The sequence below is a fragment of the Thermobia domestica genome, chromosome 8 (genome assembly GCF_964235325.1).
Source record: "Thermobia domestica chromosome 8, izTheDome1.hap1.1, whole genome shotgun sequence".
NCBI lineage: Eukaryota > Metazoa > Arthropoda > Insecta > Zygentoma > Lepismatidae > Thermobia > Thermobia domestica.
Genome location: NC_137461.1, coordinates 153,092,068 through 153,118,507, shown reverse-complemented (window position 1 = coordinate 153,118,507; position 26,440 = coordinate 153,092,068). Strand labels below are relative to the sequence as shown.

General features: G+C 37.5%; 1 long non-coding RNA gene across 1 annotated transcript in view; it reads left to right on the top strand.

Moving 5' to 3' along the window:
• The window catches only part of LOC145691869 (uncharacterized), an 84,030-nt gene that overhangs the window by 29,880 nt on the left and 27,710 nt on the right, over nt 1-26,440 (top strand). Inside the window, exon 2 of the long non-coding RNA XR_014132573.1 lies at nt 705-775. This is a non-coding gene — a long non-coding RNA (uncharacterized LOC145691869). The remainder of the gene's footprint in view (nt 1-704; nt 776-26,440) is intronic.

Sequence of the window (26,440 nt, the reverse complement as noted above, 5' to 3'; positions counted from 1 at the left end):
TCATTCGCATTTTTTTTTTTTTTATTTCGAGGTTTCCTAAGTCATAGTATAGATAATTGGTTCTATACTATGGTTAACCAATTGAAAACATAGGATGCATTAAATACGATTATTTCATATGAAAAATGGAGATTAAATTTCGCTGGGGGTACATATAGATTGGATCCCATGAATGTGCATCTCGTATAGCTAAAAATGTTGAGCAACCTTAATTATTCCAAGTAAAATAATCAGAATTAAGGATGAATCGGAAATGCTTTCCTTACATACCACAAAGTAGTTATCAGATAATCTGTATTGAAAACTTTGAATAAAGATTTTAAACATTTTGCAAATGATAGATTGACAAAAAGAATATATCCCTCAGTTTCACTTTCATGTTAGCATTATATAATTAACTTAAGTCAGTATTTTGCAGAGAAAGAGCGTCAATATGTGCGTATTTTCACAGACATTTTAGTTCTTTTCCTATTTGCGTTGACATTCCTACGTGAATAACAAGTATTATAAAATTGTTTCAAGACTTTGCAGTGAAGGAAATAATCTTTCGAAAAGCATGGAAAGTTCAAGGACATTTGTGAACATGCAATACTAAAAATATATGTTTATACCTTTTCTTGTTCACACGTTAAATAGTAATTAACTTGCACAAGAAAGAGTTTATATAACGAAGGAAATTAACTGATGTAATTTATTTTCTGTAGCGGAGCTTTAAATCAGAACAGTGCCTTTTCCGGAGCAAGAGGAAATTATTTCTATAACGAAGATCCTGCAGGTAATAATCTACTTTTATGCATATTATAGTTTATAAGCAAACTGTTGAGTATGTCTTCTTCGTTACTGTAATTTTATTTATATTACGTACGATCTTTATATCTGTATTAAGAACAAGCAGTGTTGCGCAAAATCAATTGAAATCAATTGCAATTGATCAATCAATTGAAAGTAATTTCTGGAAATTAATTGCAATTGATTTCAATTTCTCCTTTGCAATTAATTTCAATTGCCATTGAAGTCAATTATAAAATTTGCAATTAAATTTTCATCAATTGTTAATTGTTAATTGATCACCAGGCAATTGAAACTTGTAATTGTTAATTGTCAATCCCAAAGGGTGCAATTGAAACATTTAATTGTTAATTGCAATTGACAATTGAAACTTGTAATTGTTAATTGCAATTGAAGTCAGCAATTAAAAGTGAAGATAAGAAAATGTGTGTATATTGTGTTGTCCATTTGTTACTGTTTTACATATTTCAAATAAGGTACTTATAAGAAAAGCGGTCGGTATCTGAACTGCTTACTTCTGGGTAACTACTTCCGGTACACAGTACCTAACACATTTTCCGGAGGTGAGGTATTTTCAACGAATGCACACGTGCAACATAATTATTAATCAATTTATCTTGACGAAAAAAGTGATCGGTATCGAAATTGGTTACTTCTGGTTGGCCACTTCCGGTACATGGCACCTAATACAGTTTCCAGGATTTTTGGTATTCCTAGCGTTTGCACACATGGAACGTATATATCAATCAATTCGTGTTGACAAACACAAGCAGTCAGTACCTGTATTACTCAATTCCGGCCAATTACTTCCGGTAAATAGTATCTAATACATTTTCCGGGCGTGAAGTATTTCAAACGATTGCACACATGCAAGATATACATTAATCACTTTGCCTTGCCGAAAGAAAACGATCAGTATTGAAATTGGTCACTTATGGTCAGCCAGATTCGGTACATACTACCTAATACAGTATGTACCGTTTGCACACATGCAGTATATATATATATATATATATATATATATATATATATATATATATATATATATATATATATATATATATATATATATATATAACTCGTCTTGACGAATGAAAGTGGTCGGTACCGGAAGGGGTCTATTCTGGCCAACTACTTCCCGTATAGGAATGGGCATGAGCGAGTTCGAGCGAGTATTCTTTAAAACTCGTCTCGACTCGAAACAAACATCTTTGAGCTCGACTCGAGAACTCGGCTCGAAAAATTTCCCCCAACTCGACTCGAATTCAGATCGAGTTTCGAGTCGAGTCGAACCAAAACGAGCCAATTCGAGCTAAATCCTTTGTGTAGTTCCGGCACTATAGCACTCCAGCCAAACATGTTCAAAACTCCCCGACCCGGGTTTAGGGTTGTCAACGACTCAAGCGGCTCAGCTCACAGCTCGTTCACTATCGAGCCAAACCGAGAAGTGAACTGAGCCAACAGCTCACCTAACCGAGCCAGCTCGAGCCGATGGCTCACACGAGGCGAACCGAACGGAGCTGATTGCTCACCACAACCGTCGGCTCACCACAACCGTCGGCTCACCACAACCGTCGGCTGGTTCAAGCCATCGGCTTAGTTGAGCTGACTCGAACAGAGCCGACGGACTCGTTTCAAGGGAGCTGGCTCGAGCAATCGGCTTCAATTGAGCCGGGTCGATGACTCGTCCCTACCGAGCCGGCTCAAGCCATCAGCTCAATTTAGCCCAGTCAATGGGTCATCCCAACCAAGCCAGCTCAAGCTGTTCGCTCAGTTGAACCAAGCCGAGCCAGTTGGCATCACTCTCCCGGTTGGGCTTCTCCTTTAGCAATAAGGAAAAAAAAAGGCGTAGTTTCAGTTTTGATGGTAAGAACTACGATATATACTTAAAATTGGTGCTCATTAACTTGTTCCGCCACCAACGAATTTCGAGATGATTTGTTTTACATCGTTTTGTGAGTGTTTTGTGTCGTTTCGTGCGCCTATTCCCACGTTTTGTGCGTCACCGGAAGTGGGTCGAAATTGGCCTACAAATATGGGGGAACAACTTAATGCTGTTTCTCCACCGATGAATTTCGAGGTCATTTCCTTCACATCGTTTTCTGTGTGTTTTGTGCCGTTTTGTGCGCCTATTTCTACGTTTTGTGCGTCATGGAAAGTGGGTCAAAATGAGTCTCCAAAGTGAGACGAAAATGACCAACTGTTCCGCCACCAACGAATTTCGAGGTGGTTACTTTTGCATCGTTTAGTGTCTGTTTTCTGCCGTTTTGTGCGCGTATTTTCATGTTTTGTGCATCACTGAAAATGAGTCAAAATGGGTTTCCAAGATGGGACGAAAATGACCAAGAGTTCCGACACTATCGAATTTCGAAGTCGTTAAATTCATGCCTCTTAATGACTGTTTTGTACTCTTTTGTGCGCCTACTTCGACGTTTTGTGTGTCACTGGAAGAGGGTCAAAATTGGCCTGGAAGGTGGAACGAAAATGATCCACTGCTACGCCACTACCGAATTTCGAGGTCCTTCTTTTCCCATCGACTAGTGCCTCTTTTGTGCCGTTTTGCTCCCCTATTTCTACGTTTTGTGCGTCAATGAAAGTGGGTCAAAATGGGCTTCCAAGGTGTGACGAAAATGACCCACTATTCCAAAACTATAGAATTTCTAGGTCGTTTAGTGCCTATTTTTTAGTTTTTTTTGTGCATATTTCCTCGTCATCTGCGTTACGGTAGTGGGTTAAACGGGCCTTCAAAGTGGGAGGTAAATGACCCACTGTTCCACCACTATCGAATTTCGAGGTCGTTTCTTTCGCATCGTTTACCGTTTTGTGAGTCATCGGAGGTGGATCAAATGGACCTACAAATATAAAGAAACAAGTTAATTCTGTTTCGCCACCAACGAATTTTGAAGACGTTTGCTTCACATGGTTTAGTGTGTTTTTTGCACCGTTCTGTCCGCCTATTTCCATGTTTTGAGCATCACTGGAAGTGCGTCAAAAAAGAGCCACTGTTCCGCCACTATCAAATTTAAAGGTTGTTTCTTTCGCATGGCATAGTGCTTGTTTTGTACCTTTTTGTGTTCCTATTTCCACGTTTTGTGCGTCAACGAAAATGGGTCAAAATGGCCTACAAGTATAGCGGAATAAGTTCTGTCTCCATCAAATGTAGAGGTCGCTTCCTTGACATTGCGCGTGATTTGTGTCGCTTTGTGCGTCAGTGGAAGTGGATCAAAATGAGCCTTGAAAGAGGAATGAAAATGTCTTTTATTTGCCATATATGTAGACCCTCTTTGACCCACTTCCGATGGCGCACAAAACGTGAAAATATCCGCAGAAACGGTATAAAATTGGCACTAAACGATGCGAAAGAAGCGACCTTGAAATTCGATACTGGTGGGACGGTGGGTCATTTTCTTCCCACATTGAAGGCCCATTTTGACACAACGGTAGAAAACATGCACAAAGCGATGTGAAGGAAACGACCTCGAAATCGTTCCTGACGGAACAGCATTAGCTTTTTACGCCATATTTATAGACCAATATTGACCCATTTCTGGTGACGCACAAAACGTGGAAATAGGCACACAAAACGATGCGAAAGAAAGAACCTCGAAATTCGATAGTGCCGCAATAGTGGGTTATTTTGTCCCATCTTGGATGTCCATTTTGACTCACTTCCAGTGACGCACAAACTGGTTCAAAACAGGCGTTAAACGATGTGAAATTAACGACCTGGAAATTCGATAGTGGCGGAACTCTTGGTCATTTTCGAACCATCTTGGAAGCCCATTTTGACCCACTTCCCGTGACGTACAAAACGTGAAAATAGGAGCACAAATCCGTACAAAACAGGCACTAAGTGATGCGAAGGAAACCAACTCGAAATTCGTTGGTGGCGAAACAATATTAACCTGTTCCGAAATATTTGTAGACCCATTTTGACCCATATCCGGTGACGCCCAAAACGTGGGAGTAGGTGCACAAAACTATGCAAAATAATGCACCTCGAAATTCGTTGGTGGCAAAACAGTGGGTCATTTTCGACCCTCCGTGAAGGCCCATTTTGACCCACGTCCGATGAAGCACAAAACGACAAAATTGGTGAACAAAACAGGCACTAAACGATGCAAAAGAAACGACCTCGAAATTCGATAGTGGCGGAACTCTTGGTCACTTTCGTCCCATCTTGGAAGCCCATTTTGACCCACTTCCAGTGACGCACAAAACGTGGAAACATGCACAAAAAACGGCAGAAAACAGGTACTAAACGATGCAAAAAAAAAAAAAAAAAAAAAAAAAGACCTCGAAATTTGATAGTGGCGGAACTCTTGGTCATTTTCGTCCCATCTTGGAAGCCCATGTTGACCCACTTCCGATGACACACAAAACGTGGAAATACAAGCACAAAACGGTACAAAACAGGAACTAAACGTTGCGAAAGAAACGACCTTGAAATTCGATAGTGGCGGAACAGTTTTTTTTCTCGTTCAACCTTGGAGGCTCATTCTGACACTTTCTGTGACGCACAAAACGTTTAAGTAGGCGCACAAAACAGATATTAGACGATGCGAAAGAAACGACCTCGAAATTCACGAGTGTTGGAATAGTGGGTCATTTGTGTCGCACCTTGGAGGCCCATTTTGGCCCACGTTCGGTGACGCACGAAACATAGAAATAGGGAAACGATCTCGAAATTCGCGAGTTGTGGAACAGTGGGTCATTTGCGTCACACCTTGGAGGCCCATTTTGAACCACTTCCGATGACTCACGAAACGCAGAAATAGGCGCACAAAATGGCATAAAACACGCACAAAACGATGTGAAGGAAACGACCTCGGAATTCGTTGGTGGCGGAAAAGCATTAACTTGTTCCACCATATTTGTAGGCCCATTTTGACCCATTTGCGGTGACGCAAGAAACGTAGCAATAGGCGCACAAAAGCGCACAAAACGATGCAAAAGAAACCATCTCGAAATTCATTGGTGGCGGAACAAGTTAATGATGCCGGTGCTCACGGTATTTGAGGCTGTCTCGTTATAAAAATCTATCGTCGTCTCGCTATCGAGACGAGACGAGACGCACTAGAAGTACCCCTCGAGGTGCACTAAAAGTACGAGAAAAGATGTACCCCTGTCGTGAGCACCATTAAAAGTATTCCACATTAATTCTTACATTTCAGATTTCTTTCGCTTTCCAGTATAATCAGGTCATGATTTCAAAACGATTTAAAACAAGCTGAACGAGGGAGCTATTTATGAAATTCGGCTCGACACGAAACTCGACTTCAATTTACGGAGCTAAAAATAAACAGAACGTGTCCTAACATTTTTTAAACAATCTCTTTTACTGCGGGGGGGGGTATTTCCTACGTGTGGGAAATTTGGTAGTGGGTTGATTTGTAAAAATAATCGAAAACGATCGATATTAGTTGAGAAACAAATTGAGAAACAAAATACAATGCTTCGCATTATATATCCACTGCTTTCTATTATAATAATTGTTGAAGCTTGTGTTTAGCGTTCGGAGCACAAGGAAATCAAGTTGTGAGAAAGAGAGACATAAAATTTGTATTGTAAGCTTAATTACATTGAAATTTTAAGTTTGTAAGGTACGCTTAATTATATGGAAAATAATTATACTTTTTTCTTTTAAGTTGGTCTATTTTACCTTGATTTGGGACTTTCAAATTATATTCTTTTTTTCACTGAAAAGTATAATTCAACAAGGAATTAATTATCTATGATAATTATAATAATTATCTACATAATTGAATTTATCGTAATTTGGCCCATGACAAACACTACCATTTTATTTTGTAAAAGTCAGATCTACCGTTATTGTAATACAGCGGTGCTTGAGCGTTTGATCGTAGAAATTCAAACTCCGATCAGTGATAATTTCATAGCCTGGTTTCATTACAAGTGTAAACTCTTTAGTCAGTAGAGAAGAGGGCGTGAATCATGGGTCAGAGTTGATGACGATGGGTTTTAATGGGTCTGTGGGTCACAGTGGGTGACTCAATTCAATTGCAATTACTTTCCACAGCAATTACTTTCAATCGATTGATTAATTGCAATTGATTCTCATTTATTAATGGCCAATTGCAATTAACAATTGACCATTACTTACTTTAATTGTTAATTGCAATTAACAATTAAAATTACAAATTAATTGTTAATTCAATTGAAATTGGCCCAACACTGAGCACAAGTGATGCCGTGTGCATAGAAGCAAGAAAGACTGGAAATGGAAAAATGAAATGAAATCTTTCAGTTTTACGTCCCACGATTATGCAAGTTAGGCTAAAGGAGACAGTGATGATGAGTAATGAATGAAATGAAGAAAGTGGGAGGAAATGGGAGAACCCCGAGGAAACCCACGCACACGGTGTTTGTCCACCACAAAGTTCACTTGGCGGGGGCTGGGATCGAACCCGGGACACCAAGCACCAGAAGTGAACACTCTACCTCTGAGCCACCCCGGCCCCGCCGGAAGGCAAATGATTTCGAGTAAGAAATAAATAAATGACGTTTTCAAAAGCAGAATGTAGACAGTTCCAATCAAAGTAGTAATGAATAAAATAAAACATAATTTCTTTTTTAGAAGATAAACTTTAATTCTAAAATTAGTTTAATAAAAGATATTGGACCCCGCACTAAATTTTCATGCTCCAATTCCTTAAACTAAATAATTATGCTGCAGTTATTACTGAAACATTTATTTATGACAACATTGCGTTTACGGAGAACTTTGTTTAAAGAAAGTAACCTAACGTTTTGGACTTTGCTATATATATGTACTGGTAAATAAAATAATATCATAAATAAGTAAAGAAATGATTGAAATATGTACGTAGGTATACAAGTTATCGACCCAATGTTGAAAAGTACACTACAGCATGAAACACTATAAAGCATTAAGCTAAATACAGATGAAGATTTATTTGACATTTTTTTAACAAAAGAGACACTGACCAAAGCTTAATACTTTACTTTATTTTAAATTATAATTTGTTACTGTTTCGGATATCTAGCATATCCTTCTTCAGACACGATCGAAATTAATGAAAATACAGACATATATATAAATGAAGAAGGATATGCTAGATATCCGAAACAGTAACAAATTATAATTTAAAATAAAGTAAAGTATTAAGCTTTGGTCAGTGTCTCTTTTGTTAAAACAATTAATCCAAAGCCATGAATAGTCTTACTATTGACATTTTTCTAGCTATGACACAAATGTTTGTGCATTTTCATGTAGGCCTTTTACCATTTCCAGTCTTATTTCTGAGAGGAGCACATGCCACTAGATCCAAAACTCTGTTGAAAATAGAAAGCCTTTCCTTCAGTGAATCCATCTTTTACATTTTGTATATTATTACAAATTTCAACTAAATTTTAAGAACCGAATATAAAGTGCGTCATATTTGTACTAGACACAATTTATCATATGAGTATAATCATGTAGGCTTATCTCTGAAGGTCAAACAAATATGTTGGAAAGATTTCCAATAATTCATAAGCGGAAGAGAGTTATATATATATTAAGTATTGAAATGTCTCAAAGTCTGTAGGTCACTCAGCATCTGTGCATTTGTCAGCAAATAAGTTCAATGCTATCATAATCATTATCAGTTCAAGTAGAGCTAGTTTTACACTTACGTAAAACAAATTATATACAGGATGTTTTAAATCAACATCGAGAATTCCTGATACCTAGGTAAGAAAAAAGGTATAGACCAACCTCGGCACTATGATGAACCAACAGTTGTCAAAAAAGTGCAAAAAACACCCATAACTCAAGAACAAATTGTAGAATTTAAGTCGGTTAAAAGGAAATGTCCATTATATTTAGTCATAGATCCCATTAATGCACAGAGCTCCTTCGTGGCTAAGCGGTTAGCATACGCGCCTTTGGCGCGGGAGACCCGGGTTCGATTCACGGCGGGAGCTCATGTGGTTCGGATTCCACGTTAATCAGTAGTTCCACGTCTCATATAGCCTCGCTGCTGAACGGGACGTAAAACTCAAAATCAATCAATCAATCAACCCATTAATGCACGATTATATGAGGTGCACGATTGATACAAGGTCGACCCCCGAAGAAACTGAAGAGTTCCTGGAATATTTTTTCAAAACTTGAATGAGAAAAATTAACAACTATTAAGTACCATATTTCAACGAACAAAACTCATAATATATCGTTCAATTGAGAAGAACCCTATTTGATTTCGAAAGAAGAAAAAAAAAAAATACACATGTTTGATTGATCTACAGGGTGGTAAAAAAAATGTAGAAACACCTAAATAGGTGGTAAGCGCTGCATAATATAATCAAAGTAATAATGTAGGTAGGGGATAGGGATGAGGAAGTGTTTAAGGACACATTATAATGATGTCCACCACCTTGAATTTTGCGCAATTGTCCTAAAAGTAAATCATAACATATGATATATCATTTTAATAGCAATTTTTTGTAGAAATTGGATGGCACTATTATATTTACTCTAGTGCTAACATTTACGAAATTATGTCTATTTCGTTGCCCATATCGTTGCAAATAATACAAGAAGAGAAGATGGTCTTGACGCGTTCAGAGCGCATTGAGGTTGTGTTGATGTCTGGAGAAGGAAGTAACAGGGTGGTTGGAAACGATTTTAAAAGTCGTCATCTGGAAAGAACTCTCATCAGCAATGGTACTGTGTTCGAAGTGCTGAAAATATTCCAAGAAACCAGATCTATGGTAGATTGATGCAAGAGTGCTAGACTACGCATGGTGACACAGTGTTCGTAGTTTGAGGGAATTTTCCCTAATCTACGGAAATTTCATAGCTAAATTTAGTCAAAACGGAAAAGGGGAATTTCTCGGTAAAAAGTTTGAAGTCCAGGGAAATTCCCGGCTCTCTGAGAAATCCAAGGTCTCTCACTGACCAATAAAAATGCTTAAATTTTTCTTTGTTCTTCAGAAGTAAACCAAAACAGTAGCAATAGTTTGTGTAATTTTCTTTTGAGTGTGTGTGCGTGTGTGCTCAATGTATCATATTTTCACCACGGTTGGGTATACTGAATAATTAGTTCAAAAAAAGTTAAGAAAAAGTAGAAAATAGAAGAAATACAAATAAAACAAACGTGGTTCGCTCTTCCTTTAATATAGCTGAATTAATCTTATTACATAACTTCTGTCATAGGAATTGAACACTCAACAAACTAGGGAAAATTTGATAAGAAAAGGGAAAATTTTGTGTCAGTTGAGGGTAATTTTCTTAAGAAAAACCTACGAACACTGCAGACGAGGTATTGTAGCAATGTTAGCCTTATTTAGTAAAAGTCCCAAGAGAAGCAAGGAGTAGTGTTGCCTGAAAAGTTGTTAATCCAACTTATTCATGTGCATTATACCAGTGTAACGAACCAACACCTTATAGAATATGATTCAGATCGTCATCTAGAATTTGCTCAATTAGCCACAGGATAGCTACCAAATATCACTTATTTGTTTCTGACATATTGCTTACTTATGAGTAGGGCAATCCAAAAGCATAAAAACCAAAACAGCAATTTTCAAATATAGTTTATATCTTGAACATGGTTGTTGTTGTGTAAGGGCCCAGAAGAAAGTAATTTTAAGCATAATAAAGCATAATTTTGGAAAATAAAGCATAAAGCATAATTTAAAATATATAGCACAATTCTTGGAAAATTCTATTAGAACAATTCTTGGAAAATTCTGTTTAATTGCAAGTTTAAAATACTGTGTTTAATATTTTTCAATAACAATATTTATAATGCAAAATCATTGAGAACATTTACAACAATGTAAAGCTTATTTTTATTTCTGTAAACTTTTTTGTGTAATCCTTTGATGTGGAGAAAAAAAGAAAAGGAAAAGAAGAAGAAAACTTCTGCCAACAATGAATATTACACAAGAACTCTACACTATATTGTTTTGTTTACCTTTTGAACTTGAGCACTTTCTGTACTTTTTGGTGGCATCTTTTACTTCCTCTTTCTGTATGTATATACTAGGGATAGCCGGATCCGAAGATCCGGATCTGATTGGGTCCGGATCCTTTGGATCCGCATCTCGGATCTGGATCCGGATCTCGAATCTCGGATCTGAATCCGGATCTCGAATCTCGGATCTGGATCCGGATCTCGAATCTCGGATCTGAATTCGGATCTCGGATCTGGGTTTGGATCTCGGATCTGGGTCCGGATCTCGGATTTCGGATCTGGATCCGGATCTCAAATCTCGGATCTGGATCCGGATCTCGGATCTGGGTTCGAAATTCGGATGTGCATCCGAAATCCGGATCTCAGTTCTTGATTCTTATCCAAACCCACATCCCACCCAAATTGTGATAAACTTGAATATCAAAAATTCACCGAAAGTAATTTCACGAAGTCCTGACAATGAAGAAGAAAACAGAAAATTAAGACGGATATTGACATGTCTATTTGTCTCCTTCATTCTACACTAAAGATCAAATGCTTGCCTTACTAAAAAATAATCTGATTTGACCCGGATGAGAATTCGATTGTCAAATCTAGGTCCACCCGGTTGCAGGACCGAGACGAAATACACACATATTTATATTTGAAACCGGAATACAAAACTCGAATATTTAAAATTCCTCAATACACCTATTTCTTTGACAGTTAAGAAAACAAACAGTTAAGACAAGTATTGACTAGTTTTTACGTATATTTATCTTGCTCAGTCTGCTCTAAATATCAAATGTATACCTTACAATTAGATTTAATTATTAATTAGGAAATCACAATATGAGCACCAAGAATAAACTATGAATTTTGGTGCCCCTTATCTGGATTTGAAATTTCGGATTCATACATGGAATCAGGCTGAAAGATAAATATTTGAGATCTGGACACCGAAACAAGTGCTAGTACCAAGATCGTAGCCGTTTTACCTAGGTAATGCGAGCGGAAGGCGAGTAATTCCGCATGGACCGGTACTTGGGGGAACACGAGAAACTAAAAACAGATAAATATTCTTTTTCATGGGCAAGTTGCGCTTTAACATGACTTTTCCTGAGTGTTGTGTTCAAATACGAAAACTGTAATGGCGACTTGTTTGAAATAAATGCCTTTTCTTTTCTGGCAATAAAGTTAGGTAGGGTGAGTTTGCCAAGTCGACCGCTGAAAAGAAATCTTACTTCTAAGCACTTATAAAGCGTGATGATTTCATAGTATTTGACAAAAGTGAATTATTTGCTTTATTTGGGTTCTTTTTGTACCATGCCGTGTGTTAACTGCTCACTTTTAAAGTTTTGCAGTGGTATATAAATACATTTTACGAAAACTCATCAAAATTCCCACTTGTCGACCATCATCGCTCAGTAGTCGACCGCATTCAAGCTATTAGTCGACCGCGCGCAATTTCTATCGTTTCTATCACGTAGAAGTAATTGATTGCCTTAGGTGATATTTCGAAATTGTATTATTCGCGAGATTTGAACTTGACAAAACGATTATATAGAATTTATTTAATTTTCATTAGGGTTTTCTCCTTAGTGATTATAAATGAAAGAATCATGGTATTAGGATTTGATACATAGCTATTTTATTTGGAATAATGGATTTGAATATTAAATAGATCTTCCACGTGAAACAAGACTTCTCTCCTGCGTTATATGCACACGTTATCTTATCACTTATATTACGGTTTTACAAATCCTAAACAAAGTACGAGTCTCTAATAATTTAGAAAATCCTAAGTGTTCACTTTTCTCCTGTGTGAAATATGTTTCTCTTCGGTATTAGGTTTCTCTCCTGTGTTACTTGAGCACATCGAGTTATCTTCTCAAATATGATAAGATTTCTCTCCTTTGTTACTTCAGCACGTCGAGTTATCGTCTCATATATGATAAGGTTTCTCTTTTGAGTTACTTGAGTACATTGAGTTGTCTTTTCATGTAATAACAGTAAGCTCCTGATTGTTTGTTTATTCAAATCACTGATATGGTACAATCTGCGTACAGGAACAGCTTATCTGCAAGTTCTTCCCATGCATAGCCAGATAAATTGGTACATCGAAGATGGAACCATTTATCACATTGATCGCAACCCACTGGTTTATCCTCACTTTCCAAAGCAAAATCATTTATTACCACTCCGCATCCTGCGCATATGGATCCATCGCCGTAATCAATTACATCTTGTTCATTGTGATGTTCTTCTACAACAGTAGTGGTCGTCTTCTTCGATCGTTTCTTTGTATTTTCCAGTTTGTTGCTCTTTTTTGCTGTTCTTTCATCCCTTTTGCGTTTCTTTTCCTCCTCTAGTTTCTTCTGTTCTTCTTGTTTTGCAGTCAGTGCGCGGCGATATTCTGAGCTAATTGCAAACGGTATCTTCTCTACCTTCTTCTTAGGCTTTTTGACTGAACTCTTAGGCCAGAACAGATGCTTTTTAAAAGTTGGCGTTATATATATTGGTCTGATAAAAAAGTGTTGTTGCGATATTCTTCTGACTTGATTCACTTGGTCCAATAACAGTATCGCTTTCAATGTCCATTGTTTCTTGCTGTGCTTCTGGTATAGAAACCAGAGCTTCAATAGGAGGGTCTTTGGGAGAATAAATATCTTGCCGAATATCCTTCATAGGTTCAGTTTTATTCAGTGTAGTTGATGTGTTTCCTTTCTTCTCATTTGATGGCACAAATTCTGGAATAGACACTTCCTTTCTCAGAATAATTAAAGGCCACTCTGATTCTGTTGTTGGAGCAGACATAACTGATTCTTTGTTTGGCACAATTCTGATTTCCTCTTTCTCTTGTGCTGCAATGGCGTCGAATTCCTCAGGTTTCGTTGATAGAATAGGTGTTATATTCACTCGATTTTCAGTTGTTGCACTTGAGTTGGCTTCAACAGCCAATGACTGGAGAAAGTCATTTAGTAAATCCTTTCCAACAGTGAGAGTAGCTTGAGACAAGTGTTCATTGTTGTCATCAACTACAGGGATTTCACCAACTACAACTTCGTCATATAATGGTAAGTTGGCACTTTTATCATCAGTTTGTAGTGCTTCGTCCATCGGTTTTTCTGCTGGAAGTTTCAAAACTTCAAGAACTGCGTTGAAGTCAACCGCAGCCTTTTGAAGTTCATCCTTGTACACAGTAATAACTTTTCTTGCAGTACGAAGATCTTCTTCACTAACATTTGGCTGAGTGGAAGTTCTCTATGTTTTTGCACACACTCTTGATGTATTTTGTGTAGTCAATAGCGTCCGGATTGAAAGAATACAGTCCACATTTGCGAAATCCATTCTTTATTGTTGACGGTGTTGCTGCTGTTGCTAGGACCTCTGCAATAAGTGGTGCAAACGAACTCTTGTAATGGAAGATAAATTATGTTCCGTTAGATAGCTGTGAACAACAAATTTCCAATTTGTTTTTAACGCCTTAAAGACGGATACATCGCATGGTTGCAAGATGTGTGTTGCATGAGGGTACAGGGCATACAATATGATCTCGTTGTTGTCACAAAATGTGCTTACTTCATAAGTTAAGTGAGTTTTGTGACCATCGATGAAAAGTATTACAGACTTAGGTACATCGTGATCTAATAGCCATTTATTGAAACCATTGGCGACCCACTCAAAGAATGTCTCACTAATCATCCAGCCAAATTCGGATCGTCCTATCACAATCGAAGAGGGAATATTGCGACACAATATCTCTGGGTACTCGCGACTTGTATGGATAAACGATCATTGGAGCAACGGTTTCTCCCGAAGCACTAAATGTTCCTAGAAAAGTAAGGGTTTCCTTTTCCTTATCTTGAACCTCATAAATATTCTTCCAGCCTTTTGGTCCCAAACATTTTTCAGATGATGGGCACAACTGAAAAGAAGATTCATCCGCGTTAAAAATTCTACGTGGATCTTCTAGAATGGAAAGATTGTTCGTACTGGTGAAGTATGTCTTAAGATCATGAAACCACGAACGTATATATTCTTCTTTTACAAAACTTCGGCAGACATTTATAAGCTCAGTTGTCCTCTCTGCAATATTTGGATGTCTCTTCAAGAAAGATGCATACCATTTCTGCCCAGGTCTGTTGTGTTTAAATCGTGTTTTGCGTTTGTCGTGTACAACTATTTTCTGTACTAAATTTAAGAGGTCATGCTTCTTTCTGGGGAAACCACGTTGAGAAAGTTTAATAAGCCAGTTTGCAAGGGCTTCTTCTTCTGTTTCACTGAGATAAGTACAGCGTCCCATCTTTCCAGTTGTTTCTGGTACCCGTCCATGTAGTTTGTCTAAAACTGTTGTCTTTGGCACACCAAACCTTTTACAGGCTTCACGAACTGAAAGTTGTTTTGTTCTTACAGCTTCTAAGGCGCACTGCATATCAAATTCCTAATAGCGGAAAAATTTTCTTTTATATTCCGGAGCCATTTCTAACAACAAAATCCATTGCTATATTATAAAGCAGAAGTAATTAAGAATATATCAACAAAAGTTGTTTTTCAATATTGATAATCTTAATATTTCAGTGTTCTTCCTGAAAGAAGGTTCTGACCTGAAAAAACCTGAGCCGAGTGAATCGATATTTTTTATTGCCATTAATTAGATGATGATGACGTCCTAAGGACGTGAGACCTAGAGTTTAACGTGAGCTCCGAACCAATTGTATTCCCATGGAAAATTAAACCCAGGACTTTATTACAAAGCAGCATACGTTAACACTTACCTGAATTTTGTTGAATTTATTTATGTCCTTTAAGCATTTTTGGCATAGGACGGGATAGGGGAGGGAGAAGGATGAGGGAAGGTGTCGGCCAGAGCCTATTATGTAGGTAACATCATGACATGCGCCTGGTATAACTGACAAAACCCCTAAGAAACCTATCAGAAGGGCCGGCATTGGGGTTTCAACCCCTCACAACTCTCCATTCCCAATTCGTAATCCAGCAGGCTAGGCACTGGACAGCGTGTCTGTTACATGCCTCCAAGAAATTATAATTTCTCTCATTCAGGGAGACGTGGTAGACGTACAGGAAACTCTTCTTGTTCTCGTTTGTTTGCTTGTTTCTTTGTTTATTATGGTTTAACGTCCCTTCTTAGTATCGAGACTATGTAGAGATGTGGACCTACAGTTTATAGTAATATTCGGACCGCTTCAATTCGTTCTATGCTCTCCCGTTTGGAATTAAACCCGGGACACAGAGCACCAAAGGCACGGGTGCTACCCATTAGACCAGCGAGGAGGGCTTGTTCTCGTGTGGAAAAAACTTGGTTTCACATTGGAATAGTAGATCGTCAGAAAAAGAATCTTTCAACTAAGTTACTGAACAAATTCCAGTCAGCAAAATGCGAAACATAGTATGAAACAGTGCGGTCGACAGGTGGCAAGAAATATTCCAATAGTCGACCAACACGAGAAACAGGCGGTCGATTTTTAGAATATGTCACGAAATCAAAAATTTTATACATGCATGTTGAAAAACAGACCTTAATACCAAACAGGAAATAATTTGAAGCAATTTGGCGCACACTCAAATAATCCAATAATCGACCACCCTTGGTCGACAATTGGTTTTTATGGGAAAGAAAAAATGTCAAATTCCGACCACATTTTCACATGGATTTTTTCATTTAATACTTTCCAGTTATTGACAAATTATACTGTGCAGCTTCTAGAATAACTTAGTTATGTAAAAAAAAACCTTTCTTACCTCACGTACTATCTATATCCTCAGAAAAGCGAAAAATAACAGGTGCACAAGATTCCCATTACACGCTGTCGTAAACTGTGCACCTGAGTCGTAATTCTACAGATACGTCGAAATTTATCGGTGAAAGACGACCAGCTGGCCAAGGGAGAGGGAAACAATGATTGTCATTGGTGGTATATGATGCAAGCTTTGTCGTGAATTACTTTCCGCCCCAAAAGACCATGAGATATATTTTATATATATAATAGTAAGCAAAAATGGTCGACTATTGGATGGCGGTCGACTATTGGCGAACTCACCCTACTTTCACATTGAATAAAAATTAGCAAAGCACATTTCACTGATTAGAGTGCTGGTTCTTATGGAAGCTTTCACACTGAACCGAAGATTTCCTCATGTGGTTATCGGATTGCCACAATTCACCTTGCTGAAAGACGTGGTTTATCAGGAGGTCGGCCAAGATTCTTTTGGACTTAGCCTGTAGACTGCTTCTGGTCTCAATTATTCCCATATAACAAGACTAACCATATATAAAGTTGGTTCGAAATGATTTAAAATGTCACTAATTGACCTTAACCCGTAACCTTGGGCGTGGGGTAGATTCTACCCAAGCGATTTACGTTTGACAAATTAGTTCAGCTATCCGCCACCATAAGGTGGAGCGCGGCTGTCTACCTTTCTGTTAGTTGCTTGTTGATAGCTAGGGGTGACGGGTGTGTTGTGGGTGCGTGAGAACCTAAGCTATATTGCTGTAAAGTTCGGGTGGGGTAGAAAATACCCCACGTCCAAAGTAACGTAAGTGATTATGCTCTGTGATCATTTGCTTTTGGAAGGACATCATGGCTTCTACTTTGAAAGACTGTGTGCGAACTGACGATCCAGGCTTTAGTGAGTGGGTGGAGAGTGCTATAGAAGCGGAAGAAAGTGACTTCAGTGATAACAGTGATGCAGATCCTGATTTTGTGTGTGATTTGGACAGCAATACAGAAACTGAAGCCGACACTGATGATAACAATGAAGTAACTACCATGAGTTCGAAGAAACTGCGTTTTTCAGAAAATGTACAAGAAGTGAGTGATGCTCGTACTTGCTATTATTACGGGAAAGATGGACAAAAATGGTGCAAGAAGGGCCCGGGTAATAACATACGCGCAAGGAGACACAATATTATTTCACATTTACCAGGGGTAACTGGTGAAGCTAAAAACCTTCCTTCACAATGTAATGAGAAAAATGTTTGGGAGTTGCTGTTTACGGACGAAATATTAACAGACATATTGGGTCACACAAACACTAAATTGCAACAAGTGAGCCAAAAACTAAAGAAACCAAATCAGATTGAATATCAAGATCTCGATCTTCCAGAACTGAAGGCATTTATAGGATTGTTATTTTTTACTGCCATATTCAAATCCAACAATGAAAATTTAGAAGCACTGTTTGCTACAGATGGCACAGGTCGGGAGATATTCAGATTATGTCCTTGGAACGTATAAATGTAATTTTAACATGTCTCCGTTTTGATGGTGCTAATACAAGAACTGAAAGAAAAGTGTTAGATAAAACAGCGGCTATATCATGGGTGTTCCAAAAGTTTGTTGAGAATTGTCAGAAAGTTTACTCTATTGGCGAATACGCTTGTGTAGATGAAATGTTGATTGGATTTCGCGGGCGATGTAGCTTTAGAATGTACATTCCAAAGAAGCCCAGAAAATACGGCCTGAAACTGATGGTCTTAAATGATGCAAAGACTACTTTCTGAATGGATACATATACAGTGGAAAGGGCAGTGATGGAGAAACTCTGACCGAAGAAGAAAGGACATTAGACATACCAACACAGTCAGTTCTTAGGCTTACCAAACCAATACAAGGAACGAATCGCAACGTAACTGCCGACAACTGGTTTTCATCATTGAGGCTTGTAAGAGAATTTCAAAATAAACAATGAACATACGTAGGCACCATGAAGAAATGTGAACGAGAGATTCCCAAAGAGTTTCTGCCGTCAATGATAAGAGAAGAATCTTCTTCTTTGTTTGGCTTTTCTGAAAACACTACTCTTGTATCCCACGTGCCTAAACAGAACAAAGCTGTGATTTTAATTTCATCCATGCATCATACAAGTTCTGTATCAGAAGATTCCGGCAAACCTGAAATTATTGAGTTTTACAATAGCACAAAAGGTGGAGTGGATGCCCTTGATGAAAAATGTACCGTGTACTCCACAGCCCGTCGCTCTCGCAGATGGCCTCTTACTGTTTTTTACACACTTTTAAACATTTCTTTAGCAACTTTATCTGTATTATACTTGTCAGTCCACCCGAATGAAGAGAAAACACGGTTCGACATAATTAAATCGCTTGCACAACAATTAACAGCACCACATATGATGAGAAGAATGGTCAATAGCCACGTTCATCAACATATTCGCCAAACTATAGCTGTTATTTTAAAGAAAGAACTTCCAATCTCACGCCAACAGGATCTAAAGAGGTATGTAAGGTGCTCTCAGTGTCCCCGTGGAAATGATAAGAAAACGAAACAGACATGTGCTCTATGTTCTTCACCAATATGTGGAGACTGCAGAAATTATGTTTGTGAGGGATGCTTACATTCAGTGTAAAAAATCTGGCACATTGTTCTTGAGAATCATTTAGTTGTTCACATAGACTGATGCATACATGTTTATAGTGAGTGTGCTAGAATTCATTTTTAGTTTGTAATTGTTTTTTAAGCTTCTTTTTGTTTTTACTTCAGGAACTGTAAAACGTACGTCTAAAATGCTCTTAAAGTGAAAACTTATTGGAAATAACGTCTTATTTGTGGAAAAGTAGTTACCTTTTATGATACATTAATAAAATATATTTCCCAGAAACGAATGAAACTAATTTAATGGTCAAATTTTATACAAGGTATTGAATAGAGCTTAGTATTTACGTGGGGTAGAAAATACCCCACCTCCAGGTTACTGCAACAAAATTCGTATGTCCCAGGTTGCGGGTTAAGGGGATAATCGCGATTTAAATATTCGTAAATCAGAAGAGATGTAAACGTTAAGCGTTAAAATAAATCCGATAATTCCTAATGCAACCTAATGATAGCAATAAAACTCCTTATGTAACATTTTCAAAGCTAAGATTAACAGTTTTGTTCCTGAAGAGGGTTTATGGCAACATAGAATATTATAAATCCAATTATCATAAGTAGTACCTCTGACAGCCCCGCATTTCACATCACCATCGCCCTTCATCCTGACAAGTGGGCAATTCACTTACCCACAATGACTTTTCAGGCATTCCAGTGACATCAATATCTCAGTTTGGGTTTGGGATCATGCTTCGGCGAGCCTTGACTATCACCATCAGCAGCTATTAGAGAATCAGAACTTATTTCTGTATTAGACAAGGTGGGTAACTATAGCTTTTCGTCTATAGAAGACAGATAGCGTGCCTTAGGTGCCCGTGATCATGGGTTCAATTCCGGAGAGGCACTCAAGAATTTCGATGTTGACCCAGCATCGTGAGGACAATTGGGGAGTTTTCTTAAGTAAGAGGTAGCGGACTCCAGTCTAGAAAGCCGGCCGGCATTAGGGACTTCGGATGTCGATGCGTTGACTACACATCCCCACTTTCAACGTAAGCCCGCTGGTAGGAACCAAAGGACTGTCGTGCCAAGAATTTAGTGTGTTTTAATTATCATAAATGGCTTCTTTATTATTAAATTTTATCCAATATTTTCTTTTCAACTAGTTTGGGAAACTCAGAGCTAGCTACTTGTTTTCTTTTTAATTCATGTTCATAGGTAGCACAACTAATCACTAAGGAAAAACAATCTTTTCAATAAAATTCGCCTCGAGTCTTTCGTAGCTCTAAGTTTAGTTATTTTTAGTTTTTTTTTTTCAACTTGAAGGGTGGTTTATCATTTTCCCCTCGCTTACCCTATTCTTTTTTCTAGTTTTACCTATGTTTCTTTGCACGGACATTGCGCCTATACGCACGTGCTTAGTGTGTTCGTTTACAAAAGCGGGCCCTTTTCCTGCCACTATAGAAAGTAAGAGTGCACTGTATCAGAGAAATATTAATTGACGTATGTAAGTGAATATATCTGTGACGAAGTCATAATTACTCAGTTTTTGCATCGTACGTAGTTTCCTCATCCTTATTAATCTCTTCATCCCCGCTTCCTGAATTCCAGTTCTAGCATTCTTTCTTAATGGGGGACTGATGATGTCTCATGTAGGCTTATTAACTATAACATCAGCAATAAAGAAAGTACGGTTTAATTTGCACTAATTTTAAAACATTACGTTAATTAAATAATAATAATAATAATAATAATAATACGGAGCGAGCTCAGGCTACTTGTTAGGATTCTTGCTTCGCAATTGGATAATATCGGGTTCGAATTCGGAGACCAGCCATCCTGACTGAGGATTTTCCAGGGTTGTTCCTCAGTTATACTGGGCAAATGTTAGGTTAGTATCTTGATCTAAGGCTCTGGAGACCTTCCTTTCATTCCTTTTCCAATGTTTTCATCTGTTGATTACTACAGTGTAAAATGGCTTCTGAGGATGTATCTGGTAGCTTATAGTAAATAAACAATAACGACCTAATATATCTTCGCGAAACGTGTGGGTTAATTTAACTACAGCCTTACAGTCCCAATAGATAGCTAAAGTTTTAATATCAATTTCCTGACTTTTAAATACTATTTTGATATTGTTTCAGCTTTCACTTTTCTCATGTATGTTCCCACCGAGAATTGAACCTGAGATCACATGAACAAATGCGAATATGTTAAATATTTTTGAACACTTTAATATACAAAACACAAAACGCTTCAATGATACGATGCATGGATATGTTTTGGTTACGTCCTGCAATGTATGATTAAAGAAGCCAGGAGGGTGAAGAAAAAATAACAGAAATCTCTTTTATATTTACTCCTTCAACAAACTCCCACCTCAGAAGGGCAAGCTATAAATAAGTTAGGTAACAAAGTCATACAACGAACACAACCATATCACTCTCTTGTGTATGTTTAAAAATCTACGGTTGTTCCACGCCAACCAGTCTATATTTTTTGTTGTATATACCTTCGAAGTGAAAGATATTCATTATTACATTTGTTGGTGGTTGGACTCGTGAGTCAGAAACTACTATTAACAAAGAGTTTGTTTTGTCTACTATCCCTGCGATTACAAGGGCCTTATCTAAAAGATATTTCATTTGTATATGAGAAAAGAAGAAAGTTTATTTTCTAAGAATAAAATAAATATTTTCAATGTGAAGCTAACATTAAGTTTCGAAGAGGAGCTAAACAGAAGAATTTGTTACCATTTACATCAGTTTTCAGACAGTTCACTATACTCTGAAATGGGAAGAAATCAAACTGGGAAACATTTTACTAAAGAGACTTCGACAGAAAATGCAACATGTAAATATTGCAAGGTTAAAATAAAATAAAGAACAAAGGTAACACAAACGTGTTATGGAAACATTTAAAAGCACAGCAACCTACTATATCAGTGAATCCTAAAAAAAGTTTTAACGAATTGTAGATATTCAATTTTATCATCACAATTTCAGATGCAGGTTTGGATACGAATCAAGATCTGAGATTCGAATTTCGGATCCAGATCCGAGATCCGGATCCAGGTCCGAGATCCGAGATCCGGATCTGGAATTCGGATCCGAGATCCGGATCCGGCAAGATCCGGATCTCACTGGATCCGGGATATCCGGATCCGAAAATTTTTGGCAATTCCTAGTATATACCTCTAAGGCGCACACAAGTGATAAAAAAAACTGACTCGAATGAAGCATATATCTTTACAGTGCACTAAGTAGAAAGTTCATTAAATATGAAAGAAACTGGTTGCATAAAATATTAATATATACATCAAGATATTTAGAATATTTAATGTATAGTAAATATTATACATTACACACGACTAATGTAAAACAATGATTGAGATTAACAATAAAGGATAATAAAGCATAATTTAAAAAAACATAATTAAACAAAACATAAAGCATAATGTGGGTTGCTCTACTTATGAGGCAAACTTTTACGTGTCAGGCAAGGCTAACAATCAGAACGTGCGGTACTGGTCGGATAGTAATCCACATTAGTTTGACGCTTTCGTAAGTATCCCCGGCAAACTGGTGGTGTGGCGTGTTGTGTGGGGGACTCGTTGTGATTCTATTCTCCATAGAATTGTAAGTGACTGTTTGTGACTCTTAATCTCTTGAACCGCCCAACCGATCTCGATCAAATTTTCAACGTAGATGCGGTTCTGCCCTGGGGGTGTTTTCAGCTATTTACTTTGACTGTACAACTTAGGCTTGGGGGAGGATGAGGGACATAGAAAAAAATAAATAAAAATAACTCTTGAACCACCCGACCGATCTTGATCAAATATTTAATGTAGATGAGGTTCGGGACTGGGATGATTTTTATCATTCCACTTTGAGGGAGAAACGTAGGGAAGGGGATGGTGGGGGAGATATACAAAAATTAATAAATATAAAAATAAAAGTGACTATGTTCGTGAATTAATTACTTTTGAACCACCCGATCGATCTCAATCAAGTTTTGAATATATATGAAGTTCAAACCTGGGAAGTTTCCTATCATTTCATTTTGACAGTAGATCTTAGGGTTGGGGGAGGGGAGCAGGAGAAATATATGAAAATAAATAAAACTTAAAACTCTTGACCCACCCGACCGATCTCTATCAAACTTTCAACATAGATAAGGTTCGGGCGTGAAATGTTTTGATCATTTCACTTTTACAATTCAACGAAGGGGAGGGGGGAAATATATATGTCAAAAAAGTAAAAATAAAATTGTCTTTGTGACTTCATCATGTTTAAACCATCCCACCGATCTTAACCAAATTTTCAACATAGATGAGGTTTAGATATGAGGTGTTTTTTATCATATCACTTTAACTCTAAAACTTAGGGGTGGGAGAGGAGAGGGGAGAAATCTATAAAAGAAATTAAACTTAATAACTTTTGAACCACCAGACCTATCTTGATCAAACTTTCAACATAGATAAGGTTCGGGCCTGGGATGTTTTCGTTATTTCACTTTTACAGTGAAACCTAGGGAAGGGGGAGGGGGGATATACGTAAAAAGAATAAAAATGAAAATGACCGTCTTTGTGACTTCATCACGCTTTAACCACAAGACCGATCTTAATCAAATTTTCAATATGGATGAAGTTCGGGCCTTGGGTGGTTTTTATTATATTACTTTTACGGTAGACCTTAGGGAAGGGGAGGGGGAAATATATATAAATAAATAAAACTCTTGTACCACCAGACCGATCTCGATCAAATTTTTAACATAGATGACGTTCGGGCTTGGGATAATTTTTATCATTTAACTTTTACTGCACAACGTACGAGAGAGGGAGGGGAAGGCGGAGATGTATGTAAAAAATATAAAAATGAAAGTGACTGTCTATGTGACTTCGCTCTTGAACCACTTGACCAATCTCGATCAATTTTTCAACATAGATGAGGTTCGGGTCTGGAATGGTATTTATCTATTCACTTTGACGATAGAACCTGGGGAAGAAGGTAGGTGCGGGAGATATATAAAAATAAATAAAACTTAATAACTCTTGAACCACCGGACGGATTTCGATCAAATTTTTCAAGCTATAAAGTTCAAACATGAGATTATTTTTTCCATATCACTTCGACGATGTAATTTAAAGGAAGAGTAAGACATTTACAAATGATCGAAAATGACCGATATTAGTGTCGAATCTATAGTTTTTGAGGTCGCTGGGATAAACAGCGACATTTCTAATGCCATTTAAATCAAAATTGACCCCCACAAAAATTGCGGGAGGGGAGCGGAATATATATAGATCTATCTATCTATCTATCTATCTATCTATCTATATATATATATATATATATATATATATATATATATATATATATATATATATATATATATATATATATATATATATAGGGTAAAAGCACCGAATATGGAATACTTTTTGTTTTTTCTTTATTTCTCAAAAATGCATATTCCAGAATAAAAATATTATACATCATAACACTTGTGGTACCTTTGCAAAACAAAATACAGGTATGGAAGTTTGTCCCACATTATTGATTTCTTGCAATATTTCAAAATTGAAAGAAACTTAATTTCCCATATTAGGCACATCCCGCTCCTAATATGGAACATTACCTGTTCTTAAAATCGAATACTACAACACACATGAACGTCTGCCTACAATGCGACATTTGTATAATTCGAGCATGGGCAATGCATTCGAGCAATTTATTTGCTTATTTAAGGAATAAATGTATTTATCAGTTCAAGCAAAGGAGCAAAGGAAGTGTTCGAGCCTCCAACTACGAGATCACACCGGTCCTTAAGATAAGTCTACGAATTAGAAAGAACGCGGTCCTGGTGCCAGGGAAACTACCAACCCGGCATACGCCTGATGGGACTGAGAAAAAAACAGGAAAAAACTTACTCAGTATAAGCGGTCTGAGCAGGAATCGTGCCCATGCTCGAATTATCCAAATGTCGTGTTGTAGACATTGTGGCCTATATATCATATTTGGTAGACTTACATAGCATTATTCAGTTAATAAAAACATAAAAACAGCAGAAATACCAGAGTTTTACGTAGTACAAAGGTATTATGGAACTGGACTTATTCATTATTAGGCCTATGTTTGTAAATTGCTGTAATAGGCTGTAATAGCTACTTATTTTAACTTTTGGAGTAGCTATAATATTTTTTTAGAATAAGCATGTTTACTAGATATAACCAATAACAAAAATAATAAAACGAAATATTCGGGGAAGCAAACTACGTGCGACAAATAAAAAGTGCATACTGGATTAGCGTGTCTTAAGGCGACCAAATTTTGATTCCAGTTTTACTTTGCAAAACAATGGCCACAAACATATGTTTCTCCATCTTTCATGGGACACATTTCGTGGGACCATCTTTTACAAACTGGGCATTTCAACCAATACCCCTCCCTTGCACAGAGCGACCACAATATACCACAATGTCCACATTCCTTATCATCAGTAGGATCACTTAAACTGTCGCATTCTTTGTTCAAGCCACTCATTGACTCTTCGGATTAACTTTGTAATTTGTAGTTGGGTGATGTCCTTTTCTTTGGCTGTTTCGGCTGGATTTTCTTAGGCAGGGCTTGGAAAGCTAAACGTTTTTCAACTACTTGCAATGATGAGATAAAGGCCAGTTATGATGAAGTAGAGGCAACTTCTAACTAGCTTTTGTGTGGAGTACTCATAACTACTTTCGCCTCACCTGGCTTTCGACCACGTGTGTGTTGGAATTTGTGGCTGTAGTTGTGGTAGCGGACTCACTACTTCAATCGGTACTGCCGTGCTGATCTCTTCACTCTGCACTGTAGACGACACGGCAATTGGGACATTTGAACCAATAAATAATCTGTGAAAGTTTCATTGGAATCAGTTCACGTATTCAGGAGTTATCGCGAGACACACAGACAGACAACACAAATGTCAAACTTCTCGACCAGGAAACTTCTCGCTGACTCTCGTTCTAAAATAACATCAGGACTAATATAACTTACAATTCAGTCATTCTTCTTCACTTCTAGTTGGCATACGTTTGAACCTATTTAGGAATATTCCATATTATTTGGTCTAGGAATTAATTCGTGCGGTTGGTACGCACACATTGAAGCTCTAGTACAAACACAAAATACATAAATACCTTAAGAAAAATATTGTCCATCGCTAGCCACCACTTTCGCCCATCTGTCAGGCAATGTACGGATTCTGTGGCGAAAGAAGTCCTCATCCTTGGAAGCGATCCAGTCAGAGACCCATGTTTCGATATCTTCTGAAGAAGTAAACCGCTGTCCAATCAAATCGTTGTTCATGCAATCGAACAAGTAGTAGTCCGAAGGA